The following is a 13,104-nucleotide window of genomic DNA, read 5'->3' as shown; positions in this document are numbered from 1 at the left end:
GGTGCAGCATCGGACTGACAGCTCCACGGACAACGTGACTCCGTCTGTCCAATCATGGGTTTACAAACCAGGAATCAGCCGCAGAGCGCTGCCGCCTGCCCACTGTGGGCTTCAGCGCACATCCCACTGTATCATCATGTGCGCCGACTGTTGCCAAAGAAGGTGGGCTCAACCATGACTTTCAATGTATTGATTTATGCTGCTTTAAAGGCAGCAAATAAGAATGAATGTTTGTCTATGAAGATTTTTTGTCACTCGGGTGAAAGGCATGGTCTGATTATGAGACAATGTGTCTCCTGGGCACAGATATGTATCCTATAGATATGTGAGTGTGGTCATTTTGTGGTTGTTTTGTGTCTCTTGTGGGTCACATCGTGTGTTTTGTGTTTTTTCGATGTCATTTTGTGTGTCTGTGGTTGTTTGGAGTCGCTTTGTGGCTGTATTGTGTTTCTTTCAGGTCATTTTGTGTCTCTTTGGGGTTGCTTGTGTCTTTGTGGGGTCATTTTGTGTCTTTATTGGTTGTTTTAAGTTTCTTCCAGGTCATTTTGTGGGTTTTTTTTGTGGTTTTGTGTCTCTTTGAGGTAATTTTGTCTCTCTTTGTGGTTGTTTTGCCTCCATTTGTAGATATATTGTGTCTCTTTAGGGTCATTTTGTGTCTTTTGTGGTTGTTTTGTGGCTCTCTGAGGTGATTTTGTGTATCTTTGTGGTTGTTTAACCCCCCTTTGTAGATATAGTGTGTGTCTCTGGGGTCATTTGTGTCTTTGTTTGGTTCTTTTGAGTTTCTTCTAAGTGATTTTGTGCCTTTTTGATGTAATTTTGTGTCTCTCCTAGTTGCTTTGTGTCTCTTTGGAGTCATTTTGTGTCTTTATTGGTTGTTTTGTGTCTCTTTACGGTCATTTTGTGTCTCTTTGGTTTGTTAAGTTTCTTCCAGGTCATTTTGTGTCTCTTTGTGGTTGTTTTGCCCCCATTTGTAGTTATTTTTTGTGGCTTTGGGTTCATTTTGTGTCTTTTTTTAGTTGTTTTGAGTTTCTTCAAGGTGATTTTGTGCCCCTTTGATGTCATTTTGTGTCTCTCCGTGGTTGCTTTGTGTCTCTTTGGGGAAATTTTGTCAGTGTTTGTGGTTGTTTTACCCCCACTTGTACTTACATTGTGTCTACTTGGGATCATTTTGTGTCTCTGTGTGGTCGTGTTGTGGCTGTCTGAGGTCATTTTGTGTCCTTTATGGTTGTTTTGTGTCTATTAGGGGTCATTTGTGTCTTTTGTGGTTGTTTTGAGTTTCATCTGGGTGATTTTGTGCCTCTTTGATGTCATTTTGTGTCTCTCCGTGATTGCTTTGTGTCTCTTTGGGGTCATTTTGTGTCTTTTTGTGGTTGTTTTGTGTCCACTTGGGATTATTTTGTGTCTATTTGGTTGTTTTACCCCCATTTGTAGTTATTTTGTGTCTCTTTTCAGTTCCTTTGCATCTCTTTGTGATCAGTTTGAATCTCTTTTGGATGGTACATGTTTATTTCAGTGACATTTTGCAAGTGAAGGCCAGGGGGGCCTCTGACACTTTGCGCTTGTGGTTGTTTTGTGTCCACTTGGGATTATTTTGTGTCTATTTGGTTGTTTCACCACTTGTGTCCTTAGTGGTGTTGTTTTGAGTTTCTCCTAGCTGATTTTGTGCCTTTTTGATGTCATTTTGTGTCTCTCCTAGTAGCTTTGTGTGTCTTTGGGGTCATTTTGCGTCTTTTGTGGTTGTTTTGTGGCTCTCTGAGGTGTTTTTGTGTCTCTTTGTGGTTGTTTTACCCCCATTTGTAGTTATTTTGTGTCTCTTTGCAGTTCCTTTGCATCTCTTTGTGATCAGTTTGAATCTCTTTTGGATGGTACATGTTTATTTCAGTGACATTTTGCAAGTGAAGGCCAGGGGGGCCTCTGACATTTTGGATGGTACATGTTTATTTCAGTGACATTTTGCAAGTGAAGGCCAGGGGGGCCTCTGACACTGCGCTCTGAGCCTGTTCCAAGTAGGTCCGTTCAGTAATCCATCCATGGGGAAATGGTATCTAAAACTAAGTCACTGACCATTTTTTTAGACTGAAAAGGAGAGAATCCAGCTGACCTGACTTCTACACAGGCCTGCCTTTTCTTATGTTGTAATATTTTTGTCTCTACTAGGCGATAAGTTATTTTAGAAGCTGAACTTTGCACCACTGCTGCAACATTAGTAGCCTATAACATCCATCTTTAATGTATAGTATTACAGTGGTCTCTGCTATAGTTATGGTTTTCAAACAAGCCGCACATGGTAATGAAGCTGATGAAGAGGCTTATAAAAAGAAACAGCTGCCTTGGCAAACACCCATAGCACCACTATATCAAATTTAATTAGTCCCCACTGGGTTATGTGAGTTAGATCAGCCAAATGTAAAGGGTATGTGCTGGGTTAGAGCACAATGCAACAGGACTGCTTTGTTGTTTTTTTGTGGTGGAAATAAAAAATGCAACATCAAGTCCTCAGCACATGACTTCTGAGGGTCGAGGGTTATAATAAATCAGTGAAGCACACCGCCATCTTGTGGCCACAGGTTTAAACTACAGGTGTTCTGCAGGCCCAAAATGATTTTAAAAAAATCTCGTCATGTTCATTTCCAAACAGAGCCAAAAGTGTGGGTGGGTACATGGCTGGTTCTGAGTCTGCCGAGATTAAGAGGAGAGGGAATTATACTCATCCCTCATGTTAAATGTGATTTATTTTAGTGTGCTTGTTAATTACTGGGCATGAAGGGGGGAAAGTGAATGTTGCATTTGGAAAATGTCAGAATTCCAGTGCCTTTATTTAGCCTGAGGACGTAAGGCAGCACACATTTTCATTCCCAAAATCCCAGGTGTTATTAATAACTGCAACAATAGCTCTGTTATATTCAAATGTCCCAGTGAGCCGTGACAGTGTGACTGTGAGCCAGCATGAGATATCAGGAGTCTGAAAGTGAAGCGGCTAATAGAAATCACCCATCGCCTTTTTTTTTTTTTTTTGAAACCTGTGCTTTCCCTACTGTTGCATGTTTAAATGCAACTTGATACTGATGTGGTTGAACAGGCGTCAGGCTGCTTGTGCTTCTCACAAAGAACAGTAGATGCTGCTAAAGAGCATATTCTGGGAAACATTTATGCAGTTACACCTCAAACAATTTTACTCTTACCACAGTTACATATGCATACACACAGATAATATAAACATAGCACTGTGTGAAAAGAGAGGAACCATCAGAACATCAGATATCTGGTTATGACTTTAAAGTCTAGTAAATGGACACAGTTCAATTTGTTTGGGAGCATTGCTGCACTGTGTACTGAGTGTTCAATCAGTGCATGTGATTGGCTGTTTCTTCTCTTTCCTTCTTGTCTAGTGTCTGTTCACTTCGCATGTCAAATGAAAGAATTGTTCTAATAACCATAAATAATTGAAGAGGGGCCTAGAAAATAAAGCGAGCTCAGAGGGACTACATACTTAAGAAGCTATTACAGAGCTGCACCCAAACAGCACAATTATTTCTGAAGCATTAGTCTCGATCGCATTACAGGGCAAAAAAATAAGTAAACACTGTCAGTAAATTGCACTCTGAGATTTGACAGTGCACCAACTGTTGTGACATTAAGTGTCTTCATTTCAAGATCCAGATGCATTTTAATGCTTTTATACTCCCAAGTGCTACTTAATTTCAGCACGACATGTTTTGGCATCCTCATTAGTGCTAATGAGAATTTGGTGTCCCCATGTGGCCTGTTAAGGTTGCACCTAGCACATGAGGAAAAAAAATCTACTAATGAAAAATGTGTTTATACATCTCTCATGGCAATTGCAGGAAAGTTGTGTCATTCGGTGTTTCCAGTGCCGGAAATGGCACATTTGGCACTCTTGGCAAGCTTCCCCTGGCAAGAATATTAAAAACAAGAGTCAGTGAGAACCAACACAGATAAACAATTTTGCTAACTAACAATGACATAAATAGCAAATAGCGGAGGAATATGGTGAGGTGAATACTGATAAAGTGTGACACTTTCTGACAGTTTATCTTCTGCATTATTTTTAATTATGATCCAAATGTTTTTGAAAAAAACAAACAAAAAAAAGACAGAAAGAAAGAAAGATTAAAGACAAGATGGATGACTCTTCCACAGATGCACAGTGACCCATAACCACATGTTACCCGGAGCTACTGTTAAAGTGGGTCACCTTTAACAGCAACCTGAGACACTTTAAACACATTGTTATTTAAGTGTAGGCCTGATTAATCACAGTATTAATGTAAACAATTAATGAATGTCACTTTTTTTAAGGAGGGCTGCAGGTACAGCAGACTTACCCTCTTACCACCCCTCCCTCCCTCCCTCCCTCCCTCCCTTGCCTCCTCACAATATTTTGTAATAGATTTCATTTATTTCAAATAATTTTTAATTTAAAAAAAGCAACCTTCTAGAACATCTCTTTTTAAAATGAATTCACCAACTAAATTTGACTTTTGCTTTTCGTACGGTAGGTTAGTCTACACTTCAGTACAAGTAGTGCTGGTGAACGCCTCCCCGTCTTCGATGAGGTCAGTCTCCTCAACACGTATCTCATGGAACAAACAATGCACATGATCTTTGGTCTTCTTGGGATCATTCTCATCAGCATCTGGCTTTGCAAAAATTGCAAATGTCCTGGCCGTCAAAGCTTTACCCTCCGGCTCCCTTGTTTTTTCATTCTTTTTTCTGTCTTTCCCAGAAGTGACATCACAGCACAGAATCTATACTTGATAATGACGTGCTTAGTGTTGCTTTTCAGTAATGCGAGTATATACACATGAAGATAAAAATGTTAATGACTCCTTTTCCCTCCACACAAACTCCACTCCAACATTTTCCTTATGTTAGATTTTTTTTAATGTCAAATGTCAAAAAGAAAAAGAGGAGGGGGACAATTTGGCGCCACCTATGTTTCCTATAGCAAGATCTGCCACTGAATGTTTCCCTCTTATTGTGTTATTGAAAAGTCAGGGTTTGCTGTGGAGCAAAGTGGTCAGTCTTCCCCTGTCACTGTCAGTGTAACCTGATGGCTTTGACTGCATAAAGGCCCAGGCTACACGTGACACCCTCTTCTGGCCTTTCTAAATTATGCATTCCTCTCAGGTTAACAGCAGCTATCCGGTGTCCGTTCAGCACATCTCAATGGACAGATCTAACATTAATGTTTTCCTTGTGTTTGTTTTTTCCAGCCGCCACAAAAACCATTTTGAACCATTATCAGAAAAGGGTGAGCTTCAATGTGTCATATCAGGTAAATTATTTACTTAACGTCCTTGTTATGTTGTGTGAGCACATGTGTGTTTGCTGGGGTGTTAATCTGTGAGTGAAAGGCCTCTGCCGCACATGGTACCAGAATCACTGAGCATGTCTCTCTTTAGGGAGCTGTAGAGAGCTTTTGTGCACAGCTTGTCAATTCTTTGCCGCTGATAGAGGCCCCTCAGGCTGCAAAGAAAGTGGAACCCTGTCGTGTGTAGTGACCTGTGTCCCCTCCCTCCTGTAGTCAGAGTACCGGGTGATACAATTGCACCACAATGGAAATTCAATCAAGAGATGGACCGCAGTGAGCAGCAACCACTCTCCTGTCCCGCTCCCGCTGGCCTGCTAATCGATCAATTAATCAAAAGAGGAGCTTTAAACACATCTTCAGTATTCGAGGGTGCTCCGGGGGAGAAGATCATCAACTTCACTTTCACCAACTGTAAGTACGGTTATTGTCATTGTATGTCAGGTCATTTTATGGGAAGTGTGTAATGGTTGTCACCTGCAGTCAAAGCTTTAGATAGTGACACATAACCAATACCATGCACTTTATCAGGGATGTCTGTGTCAAGTGAAGAGTACCATGTTGTTATTATTGAGGAGTAAGGTATGTTGGCCATTTTGACAGACTATGCTTTGTTACAGTGTGTGGTCCTACGCTGTAGACATGGGACATGATAAGATTTTATGTACTGATGATGATAAAAACACCCACAATAAGTTGATTGTGGTGAGTTTCATTATTGGATTAATCATGAATATCATGTCCAGCAGTGCTCATTAAGACTGCTGGGCAACAAACAATAAAAGAGACTCTGCAGAAACAGGCTGCATATGCACCAACCTCAAAAAATGCAAAAGATCTTAATGAGTCATTGGCACATTTCATATGGAAAGATATGATGCCATTTTTAGCAACTGAAAACGGCTGGCTTTTTAAGATTGTTAGTAAGACGTGTGTCCTATCTGTCATGCAAAAGAAAAATTTGTTTTTTAACAGCATATGTGTAGATTCCAGGGGGAACGCAGGGTCTAATTCCCCTCAATATTTAAAACACATGCATTTGTCACCCCCCAATAAAAATGTGACATTAGCAGAGGACTTTTATTTTGACATAATTATTGACATTTACACCATAAATCAATGCAGAATAGTTCACCAAAATGCAGGAAACTAAGTGTTTTCTGGTGGAGGATCAGAGTTTTAAAGCTACAGTGTGTAGGAATTTCTCCCGTCTAACGTTGAAATCATATTGCATTCAAACGGATAGCGCACTCTAGCGCCTCACTGTTTCAAACGCGTATTGCAACAACGGTAGACGCTGTGTACCAAAAAGCTATGATAACGTTGATGAAACCATGTCATCCGATACTTCATGGAGTATTCATTCAGGCTCCTACACAGACACACGTGACACAAGTTGACAAACCCCCTCCTCACCATGCTGGCTGTGTTTACAACGTAGGACTGTTGGGGCGGGTGTAAATCGAAACAAACCAATCACGTCTTGTCGTTTGACAACTGACAAGTGGCTCAACCTCACACACCTCATCCCTCTCCTCGCATTACTGCGCCACTAACAGCTGTTAGCAGCCAGCGCCGCTACTACCCCGGCACTACTGCAGCATAACAAAGTCCCACTCTTTGAGCATAATTCAGGATCATGTATTATGCAGCATCATGGGAGACGGAATCCTCGTCGCCAAGAAGGCGCAAAAGGGAGTCAAAAAGGCAACGTGACCGGCGATTGCATTACCATTCTCCTTCAGCAGCTCTCTCCACCTGGGAAAGGCTACCCCGATGTGGACCCTCATTTTTTTTAATTCACCGGCCTTTTCTATTCCCATTTGTGCTTACTTGGCGACGAGGATTCCGTCTCCCATGATGCTGCATATGCATGATCCTGCATTATGCTCAAAGAGTGGGACTTTGTTTCAAATTTGCCGGGGTAGTAGCGAAGTGCCTCTTGCTCCTCTCCTTCAGCTCCTCAGTCACGCAGCGCTGGCTGCTCCTCTCCTTCAGCTCCTCAGTCACGCAGCGCTGGCCTGGCTCTCAACGAAAACGCCGAAGGCCGGGCTGTATGTCCCTTGCTGGCGGATGTATTCTCAAGATGGCGAAACATTATGGAACCCCACAGACGACTTACCCACACAATGTACAAGCAAATCCGAAATTCTCCTTTTATGAGAATAAGTCAGATTGTTGGTGGAGGTAATAGTACACCAGTGATGACATATTTATGAATGCAGACATCAATTTTTGCCAATAAACAACTGAAAATGTTACACAATGTCCCTTTAAGAATATTTTGATGACCATCTGGATAATATCGTAAATCACAGTTACTAGTCCATACCCATTGAGTGCACAGTTGCCCACGTACAGTGTGTGTTTGGGATACAGGTCATAGGAAATTGCAGATTAAATAGTCAAGTGAACCCATTAAGAAGAGCAATGTATTCAGACAGAGTTTTTGTGAATTTGATAGTACGTTTGCTTTACTGAAAGTACAGTAGTACCATTGCCAACAGTGGGATAGTTAGTGGGCTAAAACTGTACATTAGTAGTTGAGGTAGCACATTGAAAGGCAGATAGTTAAGGTGTTTATATGTTGTATTGACTTAAAAGTGGGACACACTGGTAGTTCACATGGGAAAGGTGCGGCTAGCCCTTGTTGCAGTGGTGGGGGTTGGAATCAGGCCTTCGTTCTTTGCTGCATGTCTTCCTTGCTCTCTCTCTCCCATCCTTCCTGTCATGCTTCACTGTCCTGTCAAATATAGGCAATATTCATTGCCTTATAGAAGCTCAGTTTTAGTAAGTTTTCCAACTTTTGCCAAGAGGGAACTTTAGATATTGGTCCCTAGATTATGTTCACGAGTTTCATGCAGATCGGTCAAACTTTTGTGTGATTTTATGTGTTTTAAAAAAAATTCAAAATGGCGGAAAATCTATATAACCGGAAGTTATGGGTTCTTGAGGCAAATTTGTTCCTCGTGAGGAGAGGCATCTCTGTGCAAATTTTCATGTCTCTACGACATACGGGGCATGAGATATGCCCATTCAAAGTTTGCAATTTCAATGGGCTGCTATAGCGCCCCCCTTTGGCCAATTGATGTAATATTGCTTCATTCGCATCCTCCCATGACCCTCTACCACTGTGCCAAATTTCACATGGATTGACCAAGTCAGTGAGGAGAAAAACGTGGAACAGACACACCCACAGACAGAGTTTCCATCATTATATAGTAAGATTAGGGGGCAAGGCTAACTGTGACATGAAATTTTCACATCATCTCATGCCTATTACACTGTATCAACTTCAGATAAATCCACCTGTGGCCGCTGAAAATAAGCCGTCCAAATGGTGTTTTAGTGACAGATGGATGTGGGAAGCCATAAGGCAACAAAATGCATTATCATCTCAAAGGAATGAGCTAAACGGCAACACAGAGAGTAACGTGTTCAGCTTTAATCTGCTGGTCTGTTACTGAAAGACACGTTGATGTTTCGACTGTATATATGCAAAGGCCTTCGCTTGTCATCTCCTCATGAATATTTACCTCCCATGTTTTTGCTGCCACGAGCACTTCACTGCAGAGAGTCAGTCATTATGAAGTCACATAGCTGTGGAGACCACTCCACATTAATGGGAGAGTATAAATAAAAAGGTAAACTACGGGACTCGCTCGCTACTCTCAGCCATCCGGAGGAAGCATCCGTCACCATGGATACTGATGGATGGCTTGCTTAATCATCAGTTGATCTGTGTTATGTACAGTTTGCGAGCGAATGTCTTCCAAACAAGCACATGTAACACAATCATGTGCTGCAAAATAAATGGTGTGTTCACCTTTTAAAGCTGCATTAATCATTTTTTTTACTTTAATGTTTGTTCAAATCACTATGGGTAATGTGAGGTGTGCTCATAGTGATGAACCCACAGTAAAGTTTCACCGTTTACCCCCTCTTAGCTCCGCAGAATGTCCTAGCACCTTTAAGCTCCTTGTTTTGGTTCTAAGGCCCACCGTTCACTTCCTCTCTCCACTTTCATGAATTCTGTTTCCAGCCAAGCTTTGATAAACCCTCTTGACACTGCTGGCCAAGTATCAAACTGCAGACAGGCAAAGTTAGTGTCTTGCTGGTGAATGCAGTGCAGAATTTGGCAGCTTAGTATAAATATTGTCCTCAGGTGTTGGTGGGGAACAAAATAGATCCATAAGGGAAGTGAATATTGGACTTAGATTTGTCAGATGGCCAGAGACACACTTTCAAATGAAGGCCGGTGTTTCATCTATGTTTGCTGGATATGTAAATACGCCAGGGGTGACAAACTCATTTTACGTCATGGGCGGCAAAGATCCCAAGTTGATATTAAGTGGGACGGACCAGCAAAACCATTGCATATTTTATAGTGTGTGTATTACTGAGTTGTATGTCGTGAGTTGTATTTTCTATCCATGTGTATGGCCAAGCCTCTTATAAGCTTTTGTACTTCCACTTTTATGTTGCCTGTACGTTTTTATGTATTTCATTATGGCATGTGTTATGGTGAAACCAAAGGAAAATTTCCACATTGTGGACAATAAAGTTTTTGTATTTGTGTTAGTAAAATAATCTTTAAATAATAATGCCTCCCTTTTTTTTAGTGTGAAGATGTACATGTCTGAAAATGTTCAGGCATTTACCAAACAGATGATGAACAGTCTGAGATGTCTTAAGAAAAATAGGTGCAATTTGAACAATATGTCTCATTTTTGTCCACATTCAGTCAGTCTACTACTCACTGTCATTACATGCGCATTTTCCCCATATATTTCCACTCCTGTGTAGTAATGCTGGTATCATCATACCAAACTAAAGTGGAAGCTATTGAGGAAGAAGGTTTAGTTTTCCGCTGCCTCACAAACCATTTATATACCTAAAGTTTTGGCAGTGCGTTAGCAATAGGGTCCCAGCAAAGCTGTTTGAAGATAGAAGTTCTTTTGTACTGAAGCTGCTGATTGACAATATTTTGTACAATGTTCACTATCTTTAAACATGACCACAATCATTATTTATTGTTATTTCAGAGAACTGTGATCTGGTCAGAGTGGAAGCCACTGCTAGCATTTTACACAGAGTGGGCTTCTTACTAACTCTTTTTAAATAGGAATTGTGCAAATTTGCGGGAAAGGCCAATCAGTCTTCTTTCAGCATTGGCAGTATAAAAACAAAATCGGGGAGTGCAGCAAAATGTCGCCTACCTACTTTTGTTTATTCTGAATGTGCCTTTTTCAGGGCAATGGGGGGCGTTAGCAAGTAACAAAACGTGTTGCTCAGCGTGTGACGTAAACAGTGACGTGGGAGGGAAGCCGCGACTGGTCAGTCCGTCGGTGATTCTCTCATAAGTCGGCCCATCCTTTACCATCCCTGTCATTTGACAGTTAATGGCCTCTTCATTTGCGAGGACAAAGAAGGCGTGCAATTCCTTGTCTCCCCAGTTGCTCATCTTTACAGTGTCTTTCAGGTTTGCATTTCCCTCTTGCTACTAGCTGCTCATTCCTGCTATCAACTGTTTCCTGTTTGTCCACCACCAGTGGCTCGCATGTGCGGTGTCATCAACAGCTCCCCCCGCAAGTCATCAACAGCCCCCTCCCATGGCAGTAGGGCGCCTCGTTCATTTTAAACCAAAAAGGTTCTGCCAATATGTCTACCCCTACGTGGCGGAAAACTGGGCACCTCGGATCAACTCGCCAATCCGGCTCTGTGTGTCTAAACGCTTGCAGCTTGCCGGCAAAACGGCCGAAAATCTGGCAGTGTAAAAGGGGCTACAGTTTAATGTGCTCCTAAAATCTGGCACTACTTAGTCTTTATAAGTGCATCAATATTTGGTGTGCAAAGTCATCCAGTGGACTGGATTGGACCCTTTGGTGGGCAGGTTCTGGCCCCAGGCCATATGTTTGACACCCCTGAAATAGGCAGTGGTTTACTAACAGGTTTGCCATATTAACTTTTACGGCTGCTTTAACTGTTCTGATTTTGTCTAAATTCACCATGAAAGTAATGAAAGTAGCCAGCTGTTACAGCTGTTTTTGTGAAGTTTCTTTATTTGCCAGCATTTAATGATTAGTGTTCAGGGCAGTTAGAGTGTGTTAAGTCAGTGCTGATTCAGAATCCACTCCCGATGAATGTGCTACTTCTAGCGTGATTTTGTAAAGAATTAGTAACCTCTCATTGGATGCTTTTGTTCTCAGTAATTTCACAATGTGAGAAGAACAATGGGCAGAATCAGTCCAACACGGACGAGTTTAATAGAGTAAGACAATCTGGCAGAAGGCATGATTAGCAGTGTGTGTGTGTGTGCAGGCCAATCATGTCATATTTCAGCACTGTGAACTGCTGATGTATTTGAATGACAGGGTATCCATGACAACTGTAATAAATGAGTGTGTGCACAGTAGTAAATCCTCATTTAGTTTGAAAGACATCAGCATGTATGTCAAATGGACCATGCAGCGTATTAGCTTCCTGGATTGACATTTTTCAGATCTCTCCATCTCGGAGTACACCGCCAGAATTTTTTCTTTTTTTTACATAAATAATGAAATCAGAAGTACTGGATGAACATTATATTCTGTGGGGCTCAGGAGCAGTGAATTACTGTTTCAGCAGGCTGGCTGTCTTTATGCATATGGCTCATTTGCATTCGATTGTAGGAGCAACAGGTTTGAGAAATTACAGTTGATATATGTGCAGACTCTCCAGTCCTGCATAGAAAACATTTTCTAGTTTGCCCTAAAACCTGCAACTTAATGAGTGGTCGATGTTGTGTTGTGCAGTCAATATTAACCAAAGGGTGTTTATGTTCACGGCAATAGAATAACAGGCTCAGTGATTATCACTTCACAGCAGGAATACTTCCTACCTCTCTATTGTTCTTGTTACATACTTACAAAGCCATTGTGTCTTTCTCCTCAGTAGAAGGTATGTAGGAGGAGGATACAACCTCCCATCACCCTGAAAAGAATTAACCTGGCAGAGGAAATTAATGAATCTCTTGTGTTTTATTGTCTACCATGTGCACTTAACTAATGTTGTAGTAACTCTATTTGACCACAAGATGGCTGGAAGGTACATACAGAAATCATGAGGGGACTCTGCCTTGGTTTGACCAGGATATTTTGTTGACTGGAATCTTACAGTTTCTCCAAGCAAAACAGAACGTATTATACATCTACTACTACTGTACTACACTGGGATATTAAAAGCTGCCTGCTAATACTTGAAATTCTACTCAAATCTTTACTACTATGTTTTTTTAATATATGAATAGCCTTTATTTAACCAGGTCTGTCCCATTGAATTTAAAGATCTCTTTTACAAGGGAGACCTGGCCTTGAAAAGCAGCAACACAGGTTCAGCAATTAACATAAAAGCACATAGATTTGAGTAACAGTTAAAATGATCAGTTTAAACATTTACACACAGACAGCCTGGGCTCTGTAGATTTCACCACAGTTTTAACCCATTCAGGGTTACTTTGTTCTGAAGTTTAAAGGTTCAGTGTGTAGGATTTACAGCCAAAATACATGGGGTATGGACCATAGACAGCTGTTACTAATGTTGAAACTAGCTATAGTGACCAAAACCTTTTTTGTATGAGGCTGTAAACATGTTTATTTCTGCTGTAAAGTTGGGCATTTTAACATGGGGGTCTATGGCAATTTACTCTTTTGAGCCAGCCTCTAGTGGCCAGTCAATGAACTGCAGTTTTTGGCACTTGCGCACTGGCTTTATTTTTCAGCCTCAGAGGTTGC

General features: G+C 41.3%; 1 protein-coding gene across 1 annotated transcript in view; it reads left to right on the top strand.

Annotated features, from left to right (window-relative positions):
- The first annotated feature begins 110 nt into the window (after nt 1–110).
- xirp2b (xin actin binding repeat containing 2b) overlaps nt 111–13,104 on the top strand; it is a 55,186-nt gene continuing 42,192 nt past the window's right edge. Inside the window, exons 1-3 of the mRNA XM_050049121.1 lie at nt 111–162; nt 5,238–5,299; nt 5,549–5,746. The gene's annotated coding sequence lies outside the window, so the exon portion shown is untranslated. The remainder of the gene's footprint in view (nt 163–5,237; nt 5,300–5,548; nt 5,747–13,104) is intronic.

Source organism: Epinephelus moara, chromosome 7 (genome assembly GCF_006386435.1).
Source record: "Epinephelus moara isolate mb chromosome 7, YSFRI_EMoa_1.0, whole genome shotgun sequence".
Classification (NCBI taxonomy): Eukaryota; Metazoa; Chordata; class Actinopteri; order Perciformes; family Serranidae; genus Epinephelus; species Epinephelus moara.
The sequence above is the reverse complement of the archived record's forward strand: the minus strand, read 5'-3'. Positions and strand labels throughout refer to the sequence as shown.